Source organism: Bidens hawaiensis, unplaced genomic scaffold (assembly GCF_021521415.1).
Source record: "Bidens hawaiensis isolate Kalapana, Puna unplaced genomic scaffold, B.hawaiensis_p1.1 tig00036011_1, whole genome shotgun sequence".
Classification (NCBI taxonomy): domain Eukaryota; kingdom Viridiplantae; phylum Streptophyta; class Magnoliopsida; order Asterales; family Asteraceae; genus Bidens; species Bidens hawaiensis.
In genome coordinates this window covers 1-16,308 of record NW_027505392.1, presented here as the reverse complement: position 1 = coordinate 16,308, position 16,308 = coordinate 1, and positions in this window count along the sequence as shown.

The window sequence follows — 16,308 nt, the reverse complement described above, 5'->3', positions numbered from 1 at the left end:
TGGTCCTGGCAGAGTTTCACTTCTCTCCTCTCTTGTATTAGTAACTAGTTCTACAGAAGGTTCTCGGGTAATGCATGGCCTACCACGACGTCCTGTACGACCTCCTTGACTGACAAACTTTCTTGCTTCAGCAATTCGTATTCTATAAGGAAACACAAACATCGTCACTCAAGGAACTATTTAGTACAAGGATAGTAAGGCTAACAGGTAATAGAAATGGCCAACTATGATTAGCTGATCACGTTACTCTCCGTGTCCTATACACTTCCCTTTTGAGTCCACTTGTGCTAGGTTCTACACTTAAACAATAAATCAATCATTCAAACAATCAATAAATTCAATCTCTAGCAATTAAGCTAACTTTCTTACATTACACATGAAATTAATCATGTACCTTACTATTACTTAGCTTGCTTGAGTGACACATGGCTTTCTTGAACAGACATCTTCTTTCTTTTCTTACTTAAGTCTCATTCTCTATTCGTGTCTAAGCATGTAGGACAGTTATTTCTCTCGAACTTATGCTCTGATACCAACTTGTAAGGCCCCAGTCCTGGTGCCCTATTTTGGCGTTGTATTTACTCATAAACACAGTTCTAAATATCATATTAAATTAAAACTTTCGGGGATTAAATTAAACTTTAATCATTCGTTACAAACATTCAAACTTGTCTTTTAAAAACACAACATAAAACATCTTATTTATCATCAGGACAAATCTTTCTGCAGATGCCAGCTTCTTTAGATCCTGCCATGTGTCACCCTCAAGCTAACTGCTTCACTGTATTAACCTGCGTGTATACTAAAAGTTAGCTACGCTGAGTGAGTTCTAGTTAAATCAGGTAACATACAATACATTCACATACTTACTCATACGTATCCGTATATACATATTACTTACTTAACTTGCTTATCTTTGTTTCGTAAATACATAAGTATATACTTTCTTTCTTTTATTCTTTCTTTCTTTTATACTTTCATCTTTTATCTTTCTTTACATACATACTTATACGTTTTAAAGAGCCTTTCCCCCTATAACCTCACATATATTATTAGGGTCTGCCACCCTTAAAGAGCCTTTCGCCCTATAACCTCACAAATATTATTAGGGTCTGCCACCCTCCTTTCACAGATATTACTAGGGTCTGCCACCCTTTTGCTGTCAATTCATACATACCTTCCTTTTCTTTTATATTTATATACTTTCATACATACTCTTAATATTTTCTATATCATTCATATATCATACATACATAATTCGTAGACATTCATATATCGTACATACATCATTTATAATCATTCACATACCATACACTTACCAAATAAGGTAAGTGTATTAACTAACCACATTGAGTATGCACACAACCCCGAAAACATAACAAGGAAATGGGCTAGAAACTCATGTGGGTCATGTCTTCTCTGTGTTAACGGTAACACCCATCCTTATATGTGCATGTAACATCCAAAATTTCGTAATAATAAATAAAGAAAGTTTATGTTTTGAAACGTGTGTTAATGTTTAAATTAATATTAAATAAAAGAAAGATGTATGGACTTGGATAATTAAAGATGGAATAAAGGATGGGATGGACCTTAGGTCCATGGGCTTAAGAGAGTATAAATACTCCTTTAAACCTCCCTAAAACCCTAAATCCTTATTTCTTTCCATCTTATTCTCTACACACTCAAAACACACACACACACATAGCCATTCACAACCGTGAGAAGGAAAGGAGAAACAAGATCAAACGAATTTAGATTTAAATTTCATAACAAGGCTAAATACAAGATTTAAATTTCATAACCAAGCTAGCCGTGACCTAACGAACACGTAAAGGTATGTTCTTTATCTTAAAGATTTCGTTTTTATGAACGGTTTGCTATGAAACTAAACCCTAGATTAGATCAGGTTTAAACGAACCATAAAGTAGCAAAATTGGTGTTAAAATGGACCTAACGAACTTATGGTTATGTGAGATTCATAAAAATAAACCCTAGATATAGTTTTGAACATTTTACCATAAAGGTTCATGCTTTATGTTATAAACGGGTCAAGGTATGAACTAAAACGGTTAAGGAAACACCTATGAGTCCATATCAAGCCTTGACGAAGTGTTAGGGTTTAAACGAGTTGAGATAACGATAATAAGGGACCAAACCGAGACTTAATGTTTAAATAAGTGCAGCTCACTCCCTTACACTGCCCTACTCGATTACAATATGACTTGATCACAATTAGTCTATTCGATTACAACCTATAGCTCATCGATTACATGGCTATAATCGGTTACATGGAACAAGTCGCACACAACATGGTTTTCGGTTACATTTTTCATGACTCGATTACTTGTATGACTCGCTTACATCAAAGGAACTCGCATACATTATTATACTCGCTTACACTAACCAAACTCGCATACATTAGACTCGCTTACAACCATAGTTGATTACAATGATACTAGCTTACAACCACATTCGATTACATTAATGTTCGATTACAAGGGGTAACTTGATTACAACATGGTATCCGGTTACAATATATAAACTCGATTACATTGGGGTCGATTACACCAAACTCGATTACTTTGGGGTCGATTACACCAAACCCGTTTACTTTTGAGTCTATTACACTGACTCGATTACAATACTAAGAACTCGATCACATGCATGGGACTTGCATACTTTGCATATATTAGAGTACATAAAGGGACGATTTCCTTGAGGGACTCGAATACATCCCTTAGGATCGGATACATGCATGTACACTTGAATACACTAATATATTCAAGTGTAAAGTATGTTAGTATGTATGAATTGAACACAAACTGAACTTTAAGTATGATGTAATATAGTACAAAGAATAGAAAGATAAAAATACTAAAGTAACTGAAAACCTTAACAACATTAGGGTTGAGCATAAAATCTTAGTAAAAGTAATCTAATGTAAGGCCATTAGACTAGACCAGACTTATCCATTTTTGGCTTAAATATAAATAGGACAAGTATTGATACTTGTAACTCATATACAGTTAGCAGAGCTCAATTAAAGAAGGGATTAACAATTAACGGAGAAAGAAACAAGATACAGGTGAGTTTCAAGCCCCATTTCCTTATTATGTTTTCGGGGCTGTGTGTATACTCAATGTGATAGTTAATACACTTACCTCAAATGGTAAGTGTATGCCATGTATGATTTATATGTTAACTATGTATATCTTGAATGTGGACGAAAGCTTGTCGGAACGTAAACGATCTTCGGATATTGCACGTATTGACAAGGGAGGTATGTATATAATAGATGAATGTGTATGATAGATATATGCACAACATATGAATACGTATGAATGAGTCAAGAATGTATATGTATGTTACGGGTATGTAAAGACAGAATGTACGAAGATGAAGAAGTAACTGATCAGACCCTAATAATATATGAGATAGAGAATAAAGGGATCAGACCCTAATAATATTTGAGATAGAGATGTAAAGAGGGATCAGACCCTACTAATATCTGAGATAGACAAGAAAGGGATCATACCATAATAATATTTGAGATAGACAAAGGAAAGAGGGATCAGACCCTAATAATATCTGAAATAGAAAAGGAAGGGATCAGACCCTAATAATATCTGAGGTAGAAAGGACAGTAATTATATAGTATGAGAGTAATAAAGTATGAACGTATGTATGAAGTTATGTAATGAAAGTAAACTAGTAAAGTAATGATTATGTATCTTCGGATGCATAATTGAAGGTAAGTGTACGTATTGTATGATGTGTGATTAACTAGAACTCACTCAGCGTAGCTGACTTTTAGTATGCACGCAGGTGAGTAGGATGAGACCGCTGGCTTGAGAGGGGACATATGAAGGAAGAATAAGAGTCTGGCATCTGAAGACGCAAGTTGTTTTATGTTTAATGTTTTAATGTTGAAATACAAGAATGTTTTAAGACAAGTTATGAATTATTATTGTAATGTTATGAAAGTTTTATATTCCACGTGAAGTTTTAATTAACTCTGATATTTAGAACTGTGTTTATGAGTAAATCCAACATCCAAATGTAGGGCACCAGTAACGGGGTCTTACAAGTTGGTATTAGAGTAAAGTTCGAGAGATTTGAGCATCCTACATGCTTAGACTCGAACAGAGAATGGGATTTAAGTAAGAAAAGAAGGAAGATGCCGGTTCAAGATAGCCATGTGTCACTCAAGCAAGCTCAGTAAGGGTAAAGTGTATGGTTAGATAATAAATGTTAATGTTAGCTTAACTACTAAAGAAAGGATGTGTGAATGATAGGGATAGGATTTCTTGATTATTTGATTGATTAACAGTTAAAAGTAGAATTAGCACAAACAGACTCATAAGAGGAAGTGTATAGGACACGGAAAGTAACGTGATCAGCTAATCGCAACTGGCCACTGTTATTACCTGTTAGCCTTACTATCCTTGTACTAAATAGTTCCTTGAGTGATGACGTTTGTGTTTTCCCTTTTAGAATACGATGGCTGGAGCTAGAGAAGTTGTGAGGGTAGGAGGTCGCACTGGACATCGTGCCAGGCCTCTTCTTGTCCGACAACCTTCAGTAGAAACAGCTTTTAACACGGGAGAAGAAGGAAGCGCAGCTGGACGAAACCCGGGCAACAACGAAGGGTATCAACTTGACCCTACAATTTAAGCAGCCATTGTTCAAGTTGTAGCCACTGCTATGAAGAACTTGACTCCTGAAGGGTCTGCTAGAAGCCATGGAAGAACTGCTGAAGGGGCATGGGAGATGGTAAGAAATATGATGAGAGAGAGAAGGGTGACTCGAGTGTGGTTAAGTCGGTAGAGGTTGATGATAAGAGGAGAGGCCGAGGTGGGTGCAACTACAAATCATTCAAAGGTTGCGATCTGCCAAAGCTGACTGGTTTGGGAGACGCAGTCGCTACTCTCCAATGGATAACCACTATGTACAAGGTTATCCGCATTAGCGAGTGCCGTCTCGACCAAGATGTGGGATACGCTACCCAATTCTTTGGTGATGAAGCGATGTACTGGTGGGAGTCGATTGAGCAGAGGAAGACTCAAGAAGAGATCAAGGCAATGAGGTGGGAGGATCTGAAGGAGTTAGTGATGAAGAGGTTCTGTGCTGATGCCAAAGTTGAGAGAGCGGAGATGAAGTTTCGTAACTTGAAAGCTGGAACGATGACACATTGTGAGTATACCACAGAGTTCAACCGAATGTCTAGGTTGGTGCCCAATATGGTTAACACTGAGGCTAAAAGGATCAAGTGTTATGTGAGGGGATTGCCATAGAAGGTTCGCACGTTAGTCAGGGCGAATAAACCTGCCACTTTTGACTCTGTTGTCGAACTCGCAGATATGGTTTATGAAGACCTGGCTGTGGACGATGTGGTGGTGGGAGAAGAGAAGAAAGATAAGATGTTGGTCAATCATGCTAAACGCCCCGTCACTCAGTTATGGAACCCTAATGATAATAAGCCAAAAGTGTGGGAGAAGAAGTTGTGCAAGACTTGTGTCAAGATACACGGTGGTGAGTGAAGATGGGTTAAGGGTTCGGACGTTTGTCATAAGTGTGGGAAGAGTCATGCTGGTGAGTGCAAGTTTGGTACGAACGCTTGCTACAAGTGAGGGAAGGTGGGGCATTATGCTCCAGATTGTACTGCAAAACCCGCATGTTACAAGTGCGGTAAGACGGGTCACTTTGCTAGGGAATACACCGAGGGTGAAGCTGGAGGAAGTGGGAAGAAGGATGGTGATCAAGATAAGCCAAGGACTAAAGCCTACATGCTAACTCAGGAACAGGCTAAACAGATTCTGGATGTTGTGACTGGTACGTTTTTAGTAAGCGGTATTTCTGTTTCACTATTATTTGATTCGGGTGCCAATATAAGTTTCATAGCTGCAACATTTAGTAAATTAGCTAAAATGAAATGTTATCGAGTGTCTAAAACCTTTATAGTAGAAACCGCTAGTGACACTTCGGTTAAAATAATGAGAATGGTTAAGGATTGTAAGATAGAATTAGAGGGACATGAGTTCCCTGTGACCTTGTATGTCATGACCTTAGGAGGGTTCGATGTGGTTTTGGTAATAGATTGGTTATCTGTGTTTGAGGCTCAGATAGTGTGTAATAGTAGATTAATAAGGTTGAAATCCTTGGATGGTGGTACGATGACGGTTTATGGTTATAAGGAAAGTTCTGGGCTTAATGTAATTTCGATGATAAAAGCCGAGGGTTTGTTAAGCCGAGGGTGCGGTGCCTACCTGGCATATGTGGTCAACGATACGGCCGAGACGAAAGAAATGAAAGATGTTCCAATCGTGCGTGACTACCCAGAAGTTTTTCCCGAGGATCTTCCGGGGTTGCCACCGGAGCGAGAGATATAATTCCAGATAGATTTAATACCATGAGCCCAGCCCGTCGCAAAAGCCCCTTACCGTCTAGCACCGTTCGAGATGAAAGAATTGATGTCCCAGCTACAAGAACTCCTCGACCAAGTGTTTCCCCGTGGTGCTCACCAGTGTTATTCGTGAAGAAGAAGGATGGAAGTATGAGAATGTGCATAGACTATCGCGAGTTGAATAAGCTTAAGGTAAAGAATAGATATCCTTTGCCAAGGATCGATGATCTGTTTGACCAACTGCAAGGTTCAAGTTGGTTCTCACTGATAGATATCAGATCAGGCTATCATTAGCTAAAAGTGAAAGAGGCTGACATCCCTAAAACAGCATTTCGGACATGGTATGGACACTATGAGTTCCTCATGATGTCATTTGGTCTAATGAATGCTCCGCAGCATTTATGGGCATGATGAATAGGGTGTGTCGGCCGATGTTGGATAAGTCAGTTATTGTCTTTATTGATGATATATTGATTTATTCAAAGAGCGAGTCTGATCACGCCGAGCATCTAAGAGAAGTATTGAAGACTCTAAAGAAGGAGAAGTTGTATGCTAAGTTTTGAAAATACGCGTTCTTGTTACAAGAAGTGCAATTCCTAGGTCACGTGATAAATCCTGAAGGGATTACCGTGGACCCAGCTAAGATTGAGGCGATAACGAATTGGAAGACTCTTGAAAATCCAACTGATATACGAAGCTTCTTATGGTTAGCTGGCTACTATAGGAGATTTATCGAAGGTTTCTCCAAGATAGCCGCATCATTGACCGATATGACCTGAAAGTATGTAGTATTCAGTTGGGGAAAGTTCCAAGAAGATGCTTTTGAAGAACTAAAGAAGAGACTCACGGAAGCTCCAATCCTTGCTTTACCCGATGGTGACGAGGATTTGGTTGTTTGTACTGATGCTTTGCATCGTGGGTTTGGTTGTGTGTTGATGCAACGAGGAAAAGTAATAGGCTATGCGTCCAGACAGTTGAAAGTCCATGAGAGTACTTATCCGACGCATGATTTAGAGCTAGCAGCAGTAGTGCATGCTCTCAAGATATGGAGGCATTATCTGTATGGTACTAAGTGTACCATTTACACAGATCATAAAAGTTTAAAGTACTTCTTCGAGTAGAAAGAACTGAACATAAGGCGGAGGAGATGGTTGGAGTTGATTAAGGATTACAACTGTGACATTAAGTACTATCCTGGTAAAGCTAATGTGGTCACCAACACGCTAAGTCGTAAGAATGAGGAAGTCATTGCAACAGTAAAGTCATACCAGTTAATTATGAACTCAAGCCTATTTGAAGAACTCATCAAGGTGCAGTCAGAAGTGCTGGTAGATGAAGGGCTAATAAAGAAAGAAAGGATTTTCGGTCAACAAGACGAGTTGATGGAAAACACGCATGGTGTCAAGACTATGTTTGACCGCATGTGGATTCCACGTCATGGAAATATTAGAGGTCGAATCTTAGACGAAGCTCATAAGTCGAGATATTCAATCCATATAGGATCTAACAAAATGTACCAAGATTTGAAAAGAGACTACTGGTAGCCAGGAATGAAAAATGATGTGGTGGATTATGTTAGTAAGTGCTTAACTTGTTTACTAGTCAAAGCCGAACATCAGAAGCCTTATGGGAAAATGCAACCGTTTGATATACCTAAATGGAAATGGGAGCACATCACCATGGATTTCATAACCAATCTACCTCGTACAGCTAGGCATCATGATACCATCAGGGTGATTGTGGACCGTTTAACAAAGAGTGCTCACTTTCTGCCCATACGAGAAGTTATCTAGTCAGAAACGTTAGCAAGCTTGTTTATAAAGGAAGTGGTGACTAACCATGGAGTGCCACTGTCGATTGTGTCTGATAGGGATACTCGATTCACTTCAAGATTCTAGAAGAAGTTCCATGAAGCTATGGGAATGAGATTGAACATCAGTACAGCGTATCATCCTCAAACAGATGGACAGTTTGAAATGACGATCCAAACCCTTGAGGATATGTTGCGTGCTTGTGTTTTAGACTTTGGCGGAAGTTGGGATGATCATCTACATCTGGCAGAGTTCTCCTATAACAATAGTTATCATTCAAGTATTGGTATGCCACCATTTGAAATGCTTTATGGTAGATGATGTAGAACCCCGGTATGTTGGGGAGAGATTGGTCTGAAAGAGATGGGAAGTTTGGAAGTTGTTCAAGAAACATCCTCAAAGTTTGATAAGATTAAGGCAAGAATGAAGGCTTCTCAAGACAGACAGAATGTTGATAAGCGGCGACGGACGATTGAGTTTAGCATTGGTGACAATGTGAAACCCTAGACAATCTCAGATCTAAAGGTTAATTAACGATAAACGGATCTAATTCATAGTTGTTCTTGATAATGATCTGTTATCTATATGTATTAGTATTAATTGTATATGTATGTGTACGTATAATATAAGAGGATTAATTAAGGTGAAGCTTGAGACTAGTTCTGGATAGGGGTTCGATACATTAATATCTCAAAACTTAAATTATGCAGAGGATGAACGTCTATATATAGGAAGATGGGTCTAGTTCGTTACACATTTCGTAACGAACTAGCCTCCCACTTCGTTACAATACATTAAATAAGCAATCTTAACGAACCACCCCCTGATTCGTTAAACATCCTTAAAGAATCAAGACATAACCTAACTTATGGTCTAGTTCGTTAAACATCCTTAACGAACTAGACGGTTCCGTTAACGAACTAGCTTAAATAATAATATCTTTTACATTAAATAAAACGATAAATACAAAATGATAATTACAAACACTCGAGACGCAAAACCGTGTACTAACAGACACCCCCTCGTCTTGAGCTCTTTGTCTTTAATTTACTTGAAGCGCTTGCTCTGCCAATCTCTGCAGCTGTGAATACCATGTTCATGACACACACGAACAACACGTTGAAACTGCATTGCTCAGTCATAGTGTTCACGACGCTCAAATAATATCTTATTCTTGAAAAGCACGTCATTGTCGATCTCTGTCAAGTTCATGAGCCACATCGGATCAATGATCTTTATCAGCTCGATCTTTAAGCCTTTACCCAACACAATAACGGCCTCGTTAGTTCGGTTAACGTAGTACTAGCGGTTGAAAGATAAATATATATGTTGATTCAGCGTCTCCACCGACACACGTTTCATAGTCTTTGGCGGCCTTACTTTAAGAACCAACTTCCTCCAACCCGTTCTTGGATCATTCTCATCGATACGCTTGCGAGTTGGAACCTGTGGTTTGAAAAACTTGAACCCATGGTTGACCTCAAACAGCAGATATTTATGAAACCAATATGTTTGTTGATTTCCCCCACGGTTCATGAAAGGTTGACACGCGAGGGTACGAACGTCCCAACGCGGTAATGAGAGAACATCGGTAATCTTTTCATAATACTGAATGTCGTTCTCCTATTTAATAATACAGACCTTTAACTCAGAATCATAAAGCCATGAAATAATGTCACCTTGCACTTTAGATAAGGCCTTGAAAGATGTCATCTGATTTTCTTGAGCGCGAGCGACAACTTCAACTTTCTGCTCTTTGTCCACATATCAATAAGCATCAATGATCTTACGAGCTTTCATGCTCCGATAAGCAAACCAACTTTGAATATCAGCAAAATTCGGATCACGTTTTGGATCAAATCTTTTATCAACAACGTTCTTGCCCTTTGAGACTTTTTCCAGATGATCCTCGGCTGCTTTGACAGTTTCTTCATTAAATATTGGAGAACCCTGATCAACATTGGTGTGTTGAAATAGATCAGGGTATTCCTCAACAGTCATATCCTCAATCTCTACTTCCTCATCCTCATAAATAAAAGCCGTATTCATCTCAATAGTCGGATCATTTAAGATCTCTTCTTCGTTCTTAACTTCCACATCGTCCTCAGCCTCTAACACAGTTAATTCATCATCATTCAAACCAAGCAGTATAGAAATCTGCTCTCGTGTTAGTGACCTCTCAACAAATTGTCCCACCTCAATCTCATATGTATTCATAATACTTCTAACCACCCCAGTACCATCAACGAAGATAACAGTGTCAGCCTTAATCATTTCAATGGGTTTGGCAGATGTATAATCACGATAAACTATTATCTTGCTTTCTTGAATCATTGACAGCACTCGTACCAGAACCAGAGGACGAGCCGTGAGCTTGTTTCGGCTCATTTCCTCCAGCACCCGACGCATCTGGATCTTCATCATCGTTTTTAAGCTTTTTCAGTGTGCCGTCCTTGCATGTCAGTTGCAAGATAAGTTCCTCCTGCTCTTTAATCTTCACCCCCTGAGACGTAACAATCTCACGGGGGGCCTTTGTTTCCTTTTGGCAGTACGGAACATAGCTCATCAACTTCTTCTGATTCTCAATTAAACGCTCTTGATTCAGATGATCAGCAGACATTTGATTTTCATAAAGATGAAGTAAACTCAAAAGCATATTCGTCTGCTGATCCTGGGGCATAGCATGAAACGAGGTAGGAATAGGCTGAACTGGACCTTGAGGATGGTTAAGCCTCATAAAAGAAATATCCATTGGAGGCGGAGGCATGAAAAGCTTAATAACATGAAAAGCTTAATAAACCATAACGAATGGCCGAATAAGCTTAATGTTTGACTAATATGGTCAAGGTCAAAATCACCAAGAACATGAAAAGTCAAATCGGTAATCTGAAATCAATACACCTATAATCAACAACACAAGACCAAATCAATGATCACAAGAATCTCGGAATCATATTGCGATTACAATGGTATCGATTTGTTATCCCAAAACGTGGTATAAAGTGATTAAATTAAGGTTGTATGAAAAGTATGAAAACCGATAGTAAAATCGAGCAATTAACCCAGCAAACATCCATCAAATATGACGTAAATCATTACGTTGTGACCAACATTACCTTACGAATCAGAATATATGATCCAAAGGAGATTTAATGATGGTCGAAGGTTTTAGAAAATTTTGCCAGAGTAACAGTATGTAAGGGAAGAAGAAAGTGAATAGTGTGACACGAATCGTCTTCACGAATCCCTATATATGTCTGACACGACACATTTTTCAATGTAACGAATCATCTGACTCGTTTGAATTTTGAAATAACGAATCAGGTGATTCGTTATCTTAAATTAACATGTGCCTTAACGAATTAGAGTCAATTCGTTAAGTTAAAGACATAAAATTAACGAATTAGCTTTAATTCGTGTCTAGTTCGTGTAAATATGCTTAACGAATTAGAAGTCATTAGTTTCAGAGTAGCGGAAGCGAATTAGGTTAACGAATTAGAATGAAATTCGTTAGGAATGACCTAATTCGTTATACATAAATAACAAATTGCCTTTATTTAATTTTAAATTAAATAATTAAATTAATAAAATCAATTAAATGAAATACCAAAAGAATTAACCTAAATAAGCCAAACGAGAACCCATATCTCGATGAACGAATACCTTAACGTGTTATACATTTTGAAACACATAACTTAAAGAAAATTAAATAATATGTAAATCAAAAGTGAAAAATCTTTTTGGCATTTTGGAATTTTTGAAAGAATGTTTTACAAAATTATCCAAAAATAAAATCATAGAATAGAAAATGTTTTTGTGTTTTTGCATGATTTTTCAAAAGTAGTACATATTTTTTTGGATTTTTGTTGAATTTGAGCAGAGAATCATATTGACCAAAATGCCCTTCCATCACAGTTTTATATTTCAACGATATTGTGACTGGCGTTAAGTCGGTCATTGATATTGTTGTCCACTTAAGTCTTATAACAAACTTTCAAGTGTTTTTGTGATATGATTAATTGTTCAATTAGAGCACAGAATATCATAAACTATCAACCTCTAATCTCGATTCAAGCTTAATTTTATTTTTGACCATATCACCCCAATTTGACTTAAACCATTATAATGCTGATCAAAATTTTAGATTTTATAAATTCTTTAGCAATGCATCAAAATTCTTTTACCATGAGTGAGTATGCACAAGTCTATCTGTGGGCTTACATACATTGTATCCCCTGGGGTCCGTTTCTTACTGGTATTGAGACGCGCGCAAGGTAGGAACAAATGTATGACTAACAGCGGATTTGATCAAGTCAGTAGTTTAGTTTGTACAATTGTATAGCAGTGATCAAGTTTAATGACTTTGGGTTTGCTCTAAAAGCTTTTGAAATATTCATATTTATGAATACCCAGATGATTAAGCCGCATAAAGGCTCATAGTGTCCAGAACTCTAACGCGTGTTATTTGCTTATTTTATTTTTGGTGATCAAAAAATATAAGGCTTGAGTATGACCGGCTATTACATTTCTGCCATCCTCACCGACATTTTTGATAGAGACTAACACCTCTTTCAATTTGGCGTTTCTTTATGTTTATATCACATACTTTACTCTAATAGCTAGTTTAAGACCTACCAATGCACCAATGCAATTAAGCACTCAGTCCTTTAAGCTTATTTCTTGCTGGATATGGGGTCAAACAATCAATGTACTATCATTTTCTCTTTTTTGCTTCAAAAACTCAAAATTTTGAGGAGCATAAAACAAAATGAATTTAATTTTCCCAGTCACTTTCAGTCTATAGATTAATGGCTATCCTATCAATCTACAAGTAGATAACAGGACCAATACATGCAAGCATGTTCCACAAACTTAAATAACCGACTTAGTTTTCAGCGAGAAAATTAAGTAAAAACGCATAACGAACGCCCCAATTACTTTCCATTGCCAGATAAATGGCTATCCCGAACATTTACGAGTAAACTCAGGACCAAACATATACAAGTATATGTTCTTCAAATATGAGTAATTGACATACTTTTCAGTGAATGTATGCAAAAGTCTTTTTGGTTTTTCTCTTTACATACATAAAACACAATCTATTTATCTTTTTCGGATTTTTCTTTACAAACGAGAACTTCACAATCTTTTTGAATTTTTCAAGTTTTCTAATAAATAAAATAAAACTTCACAATCTTTTTGAATTTTCATATTTTTCCTATACAAACGAAAGATTCACAATCTTTTTTTATTTTTTAAAATTTTATAATGTTTTTGGATTTTCAAAATATTTAAAGAAAAACATTCAAGACATGAAAACACACTATTTTTTATTTCAAATTTTTTAATGTTTTTGGGTTTTATCTATACAAACTAAAAACAAAATATTTTCGTATTTTCTATTTTCACCCCCTAAAATCAAACCAAAATAAATTTAAAGTAAAAATAAACCGAAAATAAAGATAGTTATCCTTGTTGCAGGATATCAGCAAGATTCTTTAATCCATTTAAACCAAGCAAAAATTGAAAACGCTATTTATCAAATGCTTTGGTAAATAGATCGGATTTTTGAAAATCGGTATGTACTTTCTCAAGGTCAATCAATTTCTTTTCAAAACAATCCCGTATAAAGTGATATCGGATTTTGATATGTTTCATTTTAGAGTGTTGTACGGGATTTTTGGTGATGCTAATGGCAGCAGAGTTATCAATTAAAATGGGAGTAGTAGGAAACTTCAAACCCTAGTCGCGAAGATGTTGTTGTATCGACAAAACCTGGGAACAGCAACTCGAGGCTGCAACATATTCAGCTTCGGCGGTTGAAGTGGAGACCGTTGTCTGCTTCTTAGACTAGCAGGAAACAAGCCGACTTCCTAAGAATTGACACCCTGTTATAGTCGATTTAAAGTTAATCTTGCATCCTCCATAGTCTGAGTCAGAATAAGCGGTAAGATCAAAATTATCGTCCTTGGGGTACCATAACCCGATGTCTAGATTGCCCCTCGGATATTGAAGAATACGCTTGACCGCTGCCAGGTTAGTCACTCGGGGACTAGCTTGGTACCTAGCACATACACAAACAGCAAACATTATGTCGGGTCTAGAAGCAATAAGATACATTAAAGAACCAATCATAGCTTGATAGAGGGTAGGATCGATAGTATCTTCCAATTCATCCGGTGATAAATTGTGACCCACGGGGAGAGGAGTAGAAGGGGTGTTTCCGGTGGTAATCTTGAATCGGCTCAAGATGTCGTTCACATACTTAGTCTGGTGAATGAAAACTCCTTTCGCAGACTGGTGAACCTGCAACCCTAAAAAGAAGTTCATCTCTCCCATCGAACTCATCTCGAACTTGGTTTGAATTGACTTTTCGAATTCCTTACATAACGCGTCGTATGTTGACCCAAAGATAATGTCGTCGACATAAATCTGAACGAGGAGAAGACCATCACCAATGTTTTTATAAAATAAAGTGCAGTCAACATTCCCTCGTTTGAAGCCGTTATCAGTCAGATGGTCGGCAAGCGTGCCATACCAAGCTCTCATGGCTTGATGTAGATCATACAGCGCCTTGTTTAAGCGATAAACTCGGTCAAGATAATCAGGGTCTTCAAAGCCAGGAGGCTGTAACACAAACACTTCCTCGTGTAGCTCACCGTTGAGAAAAGCACTTTTAACATCCATTTGATAGACTTTAATATTCTTGTAAGCCGCATAAGCTAGAAAAATACGTATAGCTTTCAATCTTGCAACCGGAGCGTATACCTCAGTGTAGTTTATACCCTCTTGCTGATGGAAACCTTGCACCACCAGTCGTGCCTTGTTTCTCACGATCACCCCACGATCGTCTTTTTTGCTTTTAAATACCCACTTAGTTGGAATAGGCTTCTTAACTCTAGCGGGTTTGTCAATAAGATCCCAAACACCCAATCGTGCAAATTGTTGCAATTCCTATTGCATAGCTTCTACCCAAGAAGGATCTTGAAGTGCCATACGAGTTGTCGTTGGCTCAACTTGGGATAGAAATCAAGTGAATTTGGCAAGATTTACAATTCTGGACGAATGTAAATATGCATAAGCACGCAATACATTATTCTCATTCGAAGAAGCAACTTGATGACGTGTTTGAACGCCCGCATCAAGTTCTCCAATGATGTTTTCCTTTGGATGATAATTATGAATCCTAAGGGTGGGATTATCTGGAACAGCAACGTTTTCGAATAAATTAGTGTAATGTTCTCCAAGCTCATGATATGAATCATCACTGTCAAGTTCAATAACTTGATTATCATCAGAAGAAGTAGAAGCATTATCAAAAGAAGCAGGAGAATCCTCACGAAGATCTTCAGTTGGAGCAACAGTTGGAGCTTCAACATCATTAGAACTTGGAAACCTTGGGATTACCAATTGATCTTCAAAATATGCACGAACCAGGTTTTCATCTGGTTGCTCAGTGGTTGGAGTAAATGAATTAAATAAACCATTATAATCAAGCATCCAGTCGGGACCTTTCCCTTGAGGAGGTGTGGTGTACTTTTGACAATCCACATGGTACCATTCCTCAACACAACTGGAAGTGAAATTAAATACCCTTTTCTTTGTAGAAGCATACCCCAAGAAATACCCCTCGATAGCTTTTTCATCAAACTTACCCACATCCTTTTTCAACATCGTACAAGGACACCTGAAAGGTTCCAAGTACTTTAAGTTAGGCTTTCGGTTGTTCAAAAGCTCATAACTCGTCTTCTTGAGTCTCTTAACAGTTAGAACCCGATTAAGCATATAACAAGCAGTATTCACAGCCTCTTCCAGAATTGGACAGGAAGCTTAGAATCGGCAAACATAGTTCTAGCAGCTTCAAGTTCTGTTTTTCCGTTCAGCAACACGGTTTTGTTGTGGTACATATGGGGCACTATATTCTCGATGAATTCCCTTTTGTACACAAAAGAAATCCAATACAGTATTTTTAAATTCAGTACCATTGTCACTTCGAATTCTCCTCACTTTGTGCTTGTATAGTGATTCGATCTTAGTGATTAAATTTTGAACAAGAACAGGTGTTTGATCTTTCGAGTTCATAAATAAGAC